Raw genomic sequence first — 12005 nt, forward strand, 5'->3', positions numbered from 1 at the left:
TAAAAAAAAAAAAGGTTTAAGATGATAAATTTTGACTAGGGAGGACTCAAGATGGTGCTGTGAGAACAACCCAGGATTGGAGCTCTCATTGAATCCGCAAAGAGGTGAGTTGGAGTTGCATTTCCAGACTGATCTTTGTTGCCCACAGAACGGGGAAACTCCCAAGTATAAAAAAGACACGGGACACCAGGCAGTAAGTTTGCCTGGCGAAGACGGCAGCCGGGGCGGCGGCGGCCGGCCCTACCCAGCAATACCCACAGGGCGCGCTTGTCCAGGTGCCCTGTTGAACCGGCAACCTGAGACTTGAGAGGGCTGGACTTGAGACTAAATGAGACTTGGACAGTAGGCCAGCCCAGGGGATTGCAGGGACAGAGCATTCAGGATACCCAGTGGGACGAACAAAACCGCGATTTCAAACTATCCCGAGCAGACGGTCCGAGACGCTCTGTGGGGGAGGGGTGTCCTCCACTACCGAGGCAACCTGCCCCAACTGAGATACACGCCCACTGCTGACACAGCCAGCCATTGCCGAGGCAACCCGTCCCTACTGAGATACACGCCCACTGCTGACGCAGCCTGCCATTGCTGAGGCAACACGCTACAACAAAGAGACTCCGCCGCAGGGCGTGGCGGAGACCACAGCAGAGCCTGCAGGAACAGGGCGAATCACACAACAGCAGGGCGGAGACTCGGCAGGCAAACAGTGGCTAGTCTGCCTCCTAGCTGGGCAGGACACCTCAATGGACATCGAAAAATAAAGCCCGAACCCCCCAACACAGAGCATTTGAGAAAAAAAGGTTTTTTTTAATAAGCTCTGTTGCAGCAGAATCAAACATAGCAGCCTAACAGCCCTGAATGAATAACAGAGCTCACAGCTCAGAAATTGAGCTCCTAAAAAGAACAGACTGTCTCCTCAAGCAGCTCCCTGACCCCTCTATATCCAAAAGACTGACATTTGGCAGGCATCATCCTGGGACAAAGCAGAAAAAGAAACGGGTAGCATCCCTCACTGTGCCACAGCAGCTAGAGGTGCACCCCAGACAAGCAGGGCCTGAAGTGGACATCAGCAGTCGTACAGCGAAGGGGCTAGGCTGGTAGAAGAAAAACCAAGTAACAGAAATACTTCATCATCAACAATCTGGGTGTCCACTCAGAGACCCAATCGAAAAGTCAGCAACTACGCAGACGACAAGCGGATAAACCCACAAAGATGGGAAGAAACCAGCGAAAAAAGGAGGAAAACACCCGAACCCAGAACACCTCGCCTCCTAGAAAGGTCCAAAACTCCTCACCAGCAAGGGAACAAAGCTGGACAGAGAATGACTGTGACGAAATGATGGAATTAGACTTCAGAAGGTGGATAATGAGAAACTTTTGTGAGCTAAAAGAACATGTATTAAATCAATGCAAAGAAACTAAGGAACTTAAAAAAAGATATGAGGAAATGATAACAAGAATGGATAACTTAGAGAGGACTATGAATGAATTAAAGGAGCTGAAAAACACAATACGAGAACTTCGCGAAGCATGCACAAGTTTCAATAGCCGAATTGACCAAGCAGAAGAAAGAATATCTGAAGTCGAAGACCAACTCAATGAAATTAAACGAGAAACCAAGATCAGAGAAAAAAGCGCAAAAAGGAATGAACAAAGTCTCCAATAAATGTGGGACTATGTGAAAAGACCTAACCTACGTTTGATAGGTGTACCAGAAGGGGACGAAGAGAATGAATCCAAGCTGGAAAATACTCTTCAGGACATCATCCAGGACAACTTCCTCCACCTAGCAAGACAGGCCAACACTCAAATGCAGGAAATACAGAGAACACCACAAAGATATTCTGCAAGAAGAGCAACGCCAAGGCACATAATCGTCAGATTCAACAAGGTTGAAATAAAGGAGAAAATACTAAGGGCAGCCAGAGAGAAAGGTCGAGTTACCCACAAAGGGAAGCCCATCAGACTCACAGCAGATCTCTCGGCAGAAACACTACAAGCCAGAAGAGAGTGGGGGCCAATATTCAACATTCTTAAAGAAAAGAACTTTCAACCCAGAATTTCATATCCAGCCAAACCGAGCTTCAGAAGTGAAGGAAAAATAAAATCCTTTGCGAACAAGCAAGTACTCAGAGATTTTGTCACCACCAGGCCTGCTTTACAAGAGCTCCTGAAAGAGGCACTACACATAGAAAGGAACAACCAGTACCAGCCATTCCAAAATCACACTAAATGCTAAAGAGCATCAACATAATGAATAATCTACAACAACTAACAGGCAAAACAGCCACTTAGCATCAAAATGGCAGTATCAAATTCACACATAACAATATTAACCCTAAATGTAAATGGACTAAACGCACCAATCAAAAGACACAGACTGGCAAATTGGATAAAAATCCAAAACCCATCAGTGTGCTGTATCCAGGAAACCCATCTCACATGCAAGGATACACAAAGGCTCAAAATAAAGGGATGGAGGAAGATTTACCAAGAAAATGGAGAGCAAAAAAAAGCAGGAGTTGCAATTCTCATCTCTGATAAAATAGACTTTAAAGCAACAAAGATCAAAAGAGACAAAGAAGGCCATTACATAATGGTAAAAGGATCGATAAAACAAGAAGAGCTAACAATCCTAAACATATATGGACCCAATGCAGGAGCACCCAGATACATAAGGCAAGTTCTTAATAACTTACAAAGAGACTTAGACTCCCACACAATAATAGTGGGAGACTTTAACACTCCACTGTCAATATTAGACAGATCAACCAGACAGAAAATCAACAAGCATATCCAGGGCTTGAATTCAGACCTGGAGCAAGCAAACCTGATAGACATTTACAGAACTCTCCACCCCAAATCCACAGAATATACATTCTTCTCAGCACCACATCACACCTACTCAAAAAGTGACCACATAATTGGAAGTAAAGCACTGCTCAACAAATGCAAAACAACTGAAATCATAACAAACAGCCTCTCAGACCATAGTGCAATCAAGTTAGAACTCAGAATTCAGAAACCAACCCAGAACCGCACAGCTTCATGGAAACTGAACAACTGGCTCTTGAATGTTGATTGGGTAAACAACGAAATGAAGGCAGAAATAAAGAAGTTCTTCGAAACCAATGAGAACGAAGACACGACATGCCAGAACCTCTGGGACACATTTAAAGCAGTCTCTAGAGGAAAGTATATAGCAATTAGTGCCCATATGAAGAGAATGGAGAGATCCAAAATTGACACCCTATCGTCAAAATTGAAAGAGCTAGAGGAGCAAGATCAAAAAAACTCAAAACCCAGCAGAAGACAAGAAATAACTAAGATCAGAGCTGAACTGAAGGAGATTGAGATACGAAAAACCCTTCAAAAAAATCAATAAATACAAGAGCTGGTTTTTTGAAAAGATCAACAAAATAGACAGACCACTAGCCAGATTGATTAAAAAGAAAAGAGAGAACAACCAAATAGATGCAATAAAAAATAATAAAGGGGAAATCACCACAGATTCCACAGAAATTCAAACCATCATCAGAGAATATTACAAACAACTCTATGCAAATAAACTAGTAAACCTGGAAGAAATGGATAAATTCCTGGACTCCTGCATCCTCCCAAGCCTAAACCAGGAGGAAGCTGAAACTATGAATAGACCAATAACAAGGGCAGAAGTCGAGGCAGCAATTAAGAGCCTACCACACAAAAAAAGCCCAGGTCCAGACTGGTTCACAGCCGAATTCTACCAGACACACAAAGAGGAGCTGGTACCATTCCTTCTAAAACTATTTCAAACAATCCAAAAAGAGGGAATACTTCCCAAATCATTTTACGAGACCAACATCATTCTGATACCAAAACCTGGCAGAGACCCAACAAGAAAAGAAAACTTCAGGCCAATATCCATGATGAACACAGATGCAAAAATCTTCAATAAAATATTGGCAAGCCGAATGCAACAGCAAATCAAAAAACTTATTCACCATGATCAAGTAGGATTCATCCGGGGGATGCAAGGCTGGTTCAACATATGCAAGTCTATAAACGTAATTCACCACATAAACAGAACCAAAAACAAAAACCACATGATTATCTCAATTGACGCAGAGAAGGCATTTGACAAAATTCAACAGCCCTTTATGCTAAAAACCCTCAATAAACTCGGTATCGATGGAATGTATCTCAAAGTAATAAAAGCTATTTATGACAAACCAACAGCCAATATCATACTGAATGGGCAAAAACTGGAAGCATTCCCTTTGAAATCTGGCACTAGACAAGGATGCCCTCTTTCACCACTCCTATTCAATATAGTTATGGAAGTTCTAGCCACAGCAATCAGGCAAGAAAAAGAAATAAAGGGTATTCAAATAGGAAAGGAGGAAGCCAAATTGTCTCTATTTGCAGACGACATGATAGTATACCTAGAAGACCCCATCACTTCAGCCCAAAAACTCCTGAAACTGATAAGCAACTTCAGCAAAGTCTCAGGATATCAAATCAATGTGCAAAAATCACAAGCATTTGTCTACACCAATAACAGACTTAAAGAAAGCCAAATCAAGAATGAACTGCCAGTCACAATTGCTACAAAAAGAATAAAATACCTTGGAATACAACTCACAAGGAATGTAAGGGACCTCTTCAAGGAGAACTACAAACCACTGCTCAACGAAATCAGAGAGGACACAAACAGATGGAGAAACATTCCATGTTCATGGTTAGGAAGAATTAATATCGTGAAAATGGCTATACTGCCCAAAGTAATTTACAGAATCAACGCTATCCCCATCAAGCTACCATTGAGTTTCTTCACAGAACTGGAAAAAACCACCATGAACTTCATATGGAACCAAAAGAGAGCCCGCATAGCCAAGTCAATTCTAAGCAAAAAGAACACAGCGGGGGGCATCACACTACCGATTTCAAACTATACTACAAGGCTACAGTAATGAAAACAGCATGGTACTGGTACCAAAACAGAGATATAGACCAATGGAACAAAAGAGAGGCAGTGGAGGCAACACAACATATCTACAACTATACAATCTTTGATAAACCTGACAAAAACAAGCAAGGGGGAAAGGATTCCCTGTTTAACAAATGGTGTTGGGAAAACTGGCTAGCCATGTGCAGAAAGCAGAAACTGGACCCCTTCCTGACACCTTACACTAAAATTAACTCCAGATGGATTAAAGACTTAAACATAAGACCTGGCACGATAAAAACCCTAGAAGGAAATCTAGGCAAAACCATCCAGGACATAGGAGTAGGCAAGGACTTCATGAACAAAACACCAAAAGCACTGGCAACAAAAGCCAAAATAGACAAATGGGACCTAATGAAACTCCACAGCTTCTGCACGGCAAAAGAAACAGTCACTAGAGTGGATCGGCAACCAACAGAATGGGAAAAAATTTTTGCAGTTTACCCATCTGACAAAGGGCTGATATCCAGAATTTACAAAGAACTCAAACGGATTTACAGGAAAAAAACAAGCCCATTCAAAAGTGGGCAAAGGATATGAACAGACACTTTACGAAAGAAGACATATATGAGGCCAACAATCATATGAAAAAATGCTCATCGTCACTGGTCATCAGAGAGATGCAAATCAAAACCACATTGAGATACCATCTCACGCCAGTTAGAATGGCGATCATTAAAAAATCTGGAGACAACAGATGCTGGAGAGGATGTGGAGAAAAAGGAAGACTTTTACACTGTTGGTGGGAGTGTAAATTAGTTCAACCATTGTGGAAGACAGTGTGGCGATTCCTCAAGGCCTTAGAAATAGAAATTCCATTTGACCCAGCAATCCCATTACTGGGTATATATCCAAAAGACTATAAATCGTTCTACTATAAGGACACATGTACACGAATGTTCAGTGCAGCACTGTTTACAATAGCAAAGACCTGGAATCAACCAAAATGCCCATTGATAATAGACTGGATTGGAAAAATGTGGCACATATACACCATGGAATATTATGCAGCAATCAGAAACGATGAGTTTGTGTCGTTTGTAGGGACATGGATGAATCTGGAGAACGTCATCCTCAGCAAACTGACACAAGAACAGAAAATGAAACACCGCATATTCTCACTCATAGGCGGGTGATGAAAAATGAGAACACATGGACACAGAAAGGGGAGTACTAAACACTGGGGTCTATTGGGGGGAAAAGGGGAGGGCCAGTGGGAGGGGGAGGTGGGGAGGGATAGCCTGGGGAGAAATGCCAAATGTGGGTGAAGGGGAGAAGGAAAGAAAAGCACACTGCCATGTGTGTTCCTACGCAACTGTCTTGCATGCTCTGCTCATGTACCCCAAAACCTAAAATCCAATAAAAAATTTAAAAAAAAAAGATAAATTTTATCTATGTGTACTTAGTCACAATGAAAATAAAAATTAAATTAAAAAAATTAAAAAAAAAGAATGAGCCAATTTTACCTGACTGGATAGAAGGAGTGAGACCAGTTTTTTTTTTTTTTTTTTTAAATAAAGAGTCCTGTTGTTCAGAAAAAAAAGAAAAGTTTAATAGCTTTCAGTCTATTCAAATATTTGTATATTGTATGAAATAAGAGTTGAGGCTATATACATATATGATGTATATATGAGTCTATATATATGATAGATATAAACATACATGTTTACATTTATATTCATTTGTTCTAACACTATTTTTTGAAAAGACTGTCTTTTCCCCATTAAATTTCCTTGGCGCCTTTGTTGAAAATCAATTGACCATGTAAGTATTGGTGCATTTTAAAACTTTTATTTTGTTCCATTTATCTTATGTGGTCTATCTTTATGCCAGTAACACACCGTTGTGATGATTATATCTTAATGGTAAGTCTTGAATTCAGGTAGTTTAAACCCTTCCAGCCTTGTTTTCCTTTCTTTTTTTTTTTTTTTTTTTTTTTTTTTTAAGAGAAGAAGAAGGGGAAAAAAAAAGAGGGAAAAAGGAATATTACTTCATTCCTAAAATGGGTTTCAATAATGGCCGATCAATATTTTGAGTGTTTAAAGTGGTTAATGCATGTTTTATGTGTTTAAAATGGAGACCTCTATTGTGTTTATTTGTTCTGGCTCTGAGTTCAAGTCCTGGATATCGTTATCAATATGTTGTCTCGTTGAATCTAAATCTCATTATGTGTCTTATGTATCTGGGTGTTAAGATCTCTTATTGTTGCATTAATCCTTTTACCCTTGCATCCTTGTAGCTTTGAAATCTATTTTATTAAGTGTGAGAATTGCAACTCCTGCTTTTTATTTATTTTTGCTCTCCATTTGGTTGATAAGTTTTTTTCCATCCCCTTGTTTTGAGTCTTTGTATATCTTTAGATATATCGTTAGATTTTGTGGATAATGTATATTTTGTGTGTTTAAAATGGAGAGCTCTATTGAGTTTATTTGTTCTGGATCTTAGTTCCAGTCCCGAATATCGTTATCAATTTTCTGTCTCGTTGAATCTAAATCTCCTTATGGGTCTTATGTATCTGGGTGTTAAGATCTCTTATTATTACATTAATCCTTTTATCCTTGTAGCTTTGAAATCTATTTTGTCAAATGTGAAAATTGCAACTCCTGCTTTTTATTTATTTATTTTTGCTCTCCATTTGGTTGGTACGTTTTTTTTTCCAACCCTTTATTTTGAGTCTATGTATATCTTTGGATATACCGTTAGATTTTGTCTGTATCTTTTGATTGGGAGATTTGGTCGATTTAAATTTAGGGTTGCCGCCGTTTGATATTAACTGGCTATTTTGTCCTTTTGTTGATAAAAATTCTTCTTTATGTTAATGCTCTTTACTTTTTGGTGTATTTTTAGAAAGGGTCATACTGGTTGTTCCTTTCTGTGTATAGTGCTTCTTTTAGAAGTTCTTGTAAAGCAGGCCTGGTGGTAATAAAATCTCTGAGTACTTGCTTGTTCCTAAAAAATTTTATTTTTCCTTCAAATGTAAAGCTTAAATTGGCAGGATATGAAATTCTGGGCTGAAAGTTCTGTTGATTAAGTATATTGAATATTGGCCCCCACTATCTTCTAGCTTGTAGGGTTTCTGCTGAGAGATCTGCTGTAAGCCTAATAGGCTTACCTTCATGGGTAACTTGATCTTTCTCTCTGGCTGCCCTTAATATTTTCTCCTTCGTTTCGATCTTGGTGAATCTAATGATTATGTGCCTTGGAGTTGGTCTTCTTGAGGAATATCTTTGTGGTGTTCTCTGTATTGCCTGGGGTCGAATAGTGTCCTGCTTTGCTAAATTAGGAAAATTTTCCTGGATAATGTCCTGGAGAGTATTTTCCAGCTTGAATTCATTCTCTCCGTCACATTCAGGTACACCAATCAAGCGTATATTAGGTCTTTTCACATAGTCCCATATTGCTTGGAGACTTTGCTCATTCCTTTTTATCCTTTTTTCTCTATTCTTGTCTTGTTGTTTTGTTTCATTAAGTTGATCTTCGACCTCTGATACCCTTTCTTCTGCTTGATCCATTCGGCTGTTTAAGCTTGTACATATTTCACTAAGTTCTCGTGTTGTATTTTTCAACTCCATAAGTTCATTTGTATTCCTCTCTATATTGTCTATTCTTTTCAACATTTCATCGAACCTTTTTTCCAAGTTCTTAGTTTCTTTACATTGGGTTACAACAAGTTCCTTTAACTCCCAGAAGTTTCTTATCATCCACCTTTTAAAGCCTACTTCAGATAATGGAACACAGTCCTTTTCCATCAGGGCTTGTTCTGTTACTGATGAGTCCTTTTCCATCAGGGCTTGTTCGGTTGCTGATGAGTCCTTTTCCATCAGGGCTTGTTCCGTTGCTGATGGGTTCTGATTTTGAGTATACTCGGCCTTCTTAGGCTGTTTTTTTCCCTTCATTGTAGATGAACCGCCTTTCTAATTAGTTTTCTGAGTCGACGTCCGACTTATTGATTCCCAGTGTTGGGATCCAAGCAACCCACTGTGGCAGCCTAAATAGCAGTGGTAAGACTGATGGTGCTCTTCTGCCTGGGAATCTCTGGTCTGGCTTCCCTCTTGAGTCTGCAACAAGCAGCTCTGACTTCCCGGAGCTCCAAACTCCGGTCAGTAGGGGAAGCAGTCCCGTTGGCTCTGCATGAAGAGCTGCTGCGCCGAGATGCCGGCAAAACCTCTGCGGCGGCCACAAGAGTCGCGCTGGCGACCCGTGGGGCTCCTCCACTGGGAATCAGCTGATTGGTGAGTGACGAAAATTCATCTAAAAGTGTGGCGTCGTCTCGTTCTCTGGGCTTTCACTGGGAGCTACAATCCTGAGCTGTTAGTGGTCAGCCATCTTGGATCGATCTCCTTGTTTTCCTTTCTTAACATTATTTTTGCTATTCTAGGTCCTTTGCCTTCTCATACAAATTTTAGAATATATTTGCTAATTATTTTAAAATTAAGTTTTAAACATACTTTTAATTGCCTGACATTTTTAAAGTCCAACTTGAGACATTGTAAACAAATTGTGGTACAATACACATAACAAAATTTACCGTTGTAACCATTTTTAAATAGCATTAAGTATATTCACATTGTGTGACCATCACCACCATCCATCCACAGCAATTTATCTTGTAAAACTAAAACTTTATGCCTATTAAACAATAACTTTCCATTCTACCAGCCCCTGGCAACCAGCATTCTACTTTCTGTCTCTGAGTATGATTACTCTAAGTTCCTCATATAAGTAGAAGCACATGGTATTTGTTCTTTTGTGACTCGTTCATTTAGCATTAATGTCCTCAAGTTCCATCCATGTTGTCAGAAATTTTTTTTTTTTTAATTTTTTATTGGATTTTAGGTTTTGGGGTACATGAGCAGAGCATGCAAGACAGTTGCGTAGGAACACACATGGCAGTGTGCTTTTCTTTCCTTCTCCCCTTCACCCACATTTGGCATTTCTCCCCAGGCTATCCCTCCCCACCTCCCCCTCCCACTGGCCCTCCCCTTTTCCCCCCAATAGACCCCAGTGTTTAGTACTCCCCTTTCTGTGTCCATGTGTTCTCATTTTTCATCACCCGCCTATGAGTGAGAATATGCGGTGTTTCATTTTCTGTTCTTGTGTCAGTTTGCTGAGGATGACGTTCTCCAGATTCATCCATGTCCCTACAAACGACACAAACTCATCGTTTCTGATTGCTGCATAATATTCCATGGTGTATATGTGCCACATTTTTCCAATCCAGTCTATTATCAATGGGCATTTTGGTTGATTCCAGGTCTTTGCTATTGTAAACAGTGCTGCACTGAACATTCGTGTACATGTGTCCTTATAGTAGAACGATTTATAGTCTTTTGGATATATACCCAGTAATGGGATTGCTGGGTCAAATGGAATTTCTATTTCTAAGGCCTTGAGGAATCGCCACACTGTCTTCCACAATGGTTGAACTAATTTACACTCCCACCAACAGTGTAAAAGTCTTCCTTTTTCTCCACATCCTCTCCAGCATCTGTTGTCTCCAGATTTTTTAATGATCGCCATTCTAACTGGCGTGAGATGGTATCTCAATGTGGTTTTGATTTGCATCTCTCTGATGACCAGTGACGATGAGCATTTTTTCATATGATTGTTGGCCTCATATATGTCTTCTTTCGTAAAGTGTCTGTTCATATCCTTTGCCCACTTTTGAATGGGCTTGTTTTTTTCCTGTAAATCCGTTTGAGTTCTTTGTAAATTCTGGATATCAGCCCTTTGTCAGATGGGTAAACTGCAAAAATTTTTTCCCATTCTGTTGGTTGCCGATCCACTCTAGTGACTGTTTCTTTTGCCGTGCAGAAGCTGTGGAGTTTCATTAGGTCCCATTTGTCTATTTTGGCTTTTGTTGCCAGTGCTTTTGGTGTTTTGTTCATGAAGTCCTTGCCTACTCCTATGTCCTGGATGGTTTTGCCTAGATTTCCTTCTAGGGTTTTTATCGTGCCAGGTCTTATGTTTAAGTCTTTAATCCATCTGGAGTTAATTTTAGTGTAAGGTGTCAGGAAGGGGTCCAGTTTCTGCTTTCTGCACATGGCTAGCCAGTTTTCCCAACACCATTTGTTAAACAGGGAATCCTTTCCCCCTTGCTTGTTTTTGTCAGGTTTATCAAAGATTGTATAGTTGTAGATATGTTGTGTTGCCTCCACTGCCTCTCTTTTGTTCCATTGGTCTATATCTCTGTTTTGGTACCAGTACCATGCTGTTTTCATTACTGTAGCCTTGTAGTATAGTTTGAAATCGGTAGTGTGATGCCCCCCGCTGTGTTCTTTTTGCTTAGAATTGACTTGGCTATGCGGGCTCTCTTTTGGTTCCATATGAAGTTCATGGTGGTTTTTTCCAGTTCTGTGAAGAAACTCAATGGTAGCTTGATGGGGATAGCGTTGATTCTGTAAATTACTTTGGGCAGTATAGCCATTTTCACGATATTAATTCTTCCTAACCATGAACATGGAATGTTTCTCCATCTGTTTGTGTCCTCTCTGATTTCGTTGAGCAGTGGTTTGTAGTTCTCCTTGAAGAGGTCCCTTACGTTCCTTGTGAGTTGTATTCCAAGGTATTTTATTCTTTTTGTAGCAATTGTGACTGGCAGTTCATTCTTGATTTGGCTTTCTTTAAGTCTGTTATTGGTGTAGACGAATGCTTGTGATTTTTGCACATTGATTTTATATCCTGAGACTTTGCTGAAGTTGCTTAAAAATATGGAACGCTTCATGAATTTGCTTGTCATCCTTGCGCAGGGGCCATGCTAATCTTCTCTGTATCGTTCCAATTTTAGTATATGTGCTGCCGAAGCGAGCACAGAAATTTTTTCTTTTTTAAGAATAAATAATATTCCATCGCATTCCACATATGTATATAAGTATGTAAGTATGTACTTGAGACAGGGTCTCACTCTGTCACCCAGTCTGGAGTGCAGTGGTGCAATCACAGCTCACTGTCGCCCCACCTCAGCTTCTTGAGTAGCTAGGACTACAGGTGTGCACCACCACACTCAGCTAATTATTGTATT

General features: G+C 40.2%; 1 non-coding gene across 1 annotated transcript; it reads right to left on the reverse strand.

Annotated features, from left to right (window-relative positions):
• Positions 1 to 11688: 11688 nt before the first annotated feature.
• LOC118145883 (U6 spliceosomal RNA) lies at positions 11689 to 11795 on the reverse strand. Its single transcript, XR_004731370.1, has one exon. It is a non-coding gene; the product is annotated as a U6 spliceosomal RNA (small nuclear RNA).
• Between the last annotated feature and the right edge of the window lie 210 nt (positions 11796 to 12005).

The sequence above is a fragment of the Callithrix jacchus genome, chromosome 10, assembly GCF_049354715.1.
Source record: "Callithrix jacchus isolate 240 chromosome 10, calJac240_pri, whole genome shotgun sequence".
NCBI classification, from domain to species: domain Eukaryota; kingdom Metazoa; phylum Chordata; class Mammalia; order Primates; family Cebidae; genus Callithrix; species Callithrix jacchus.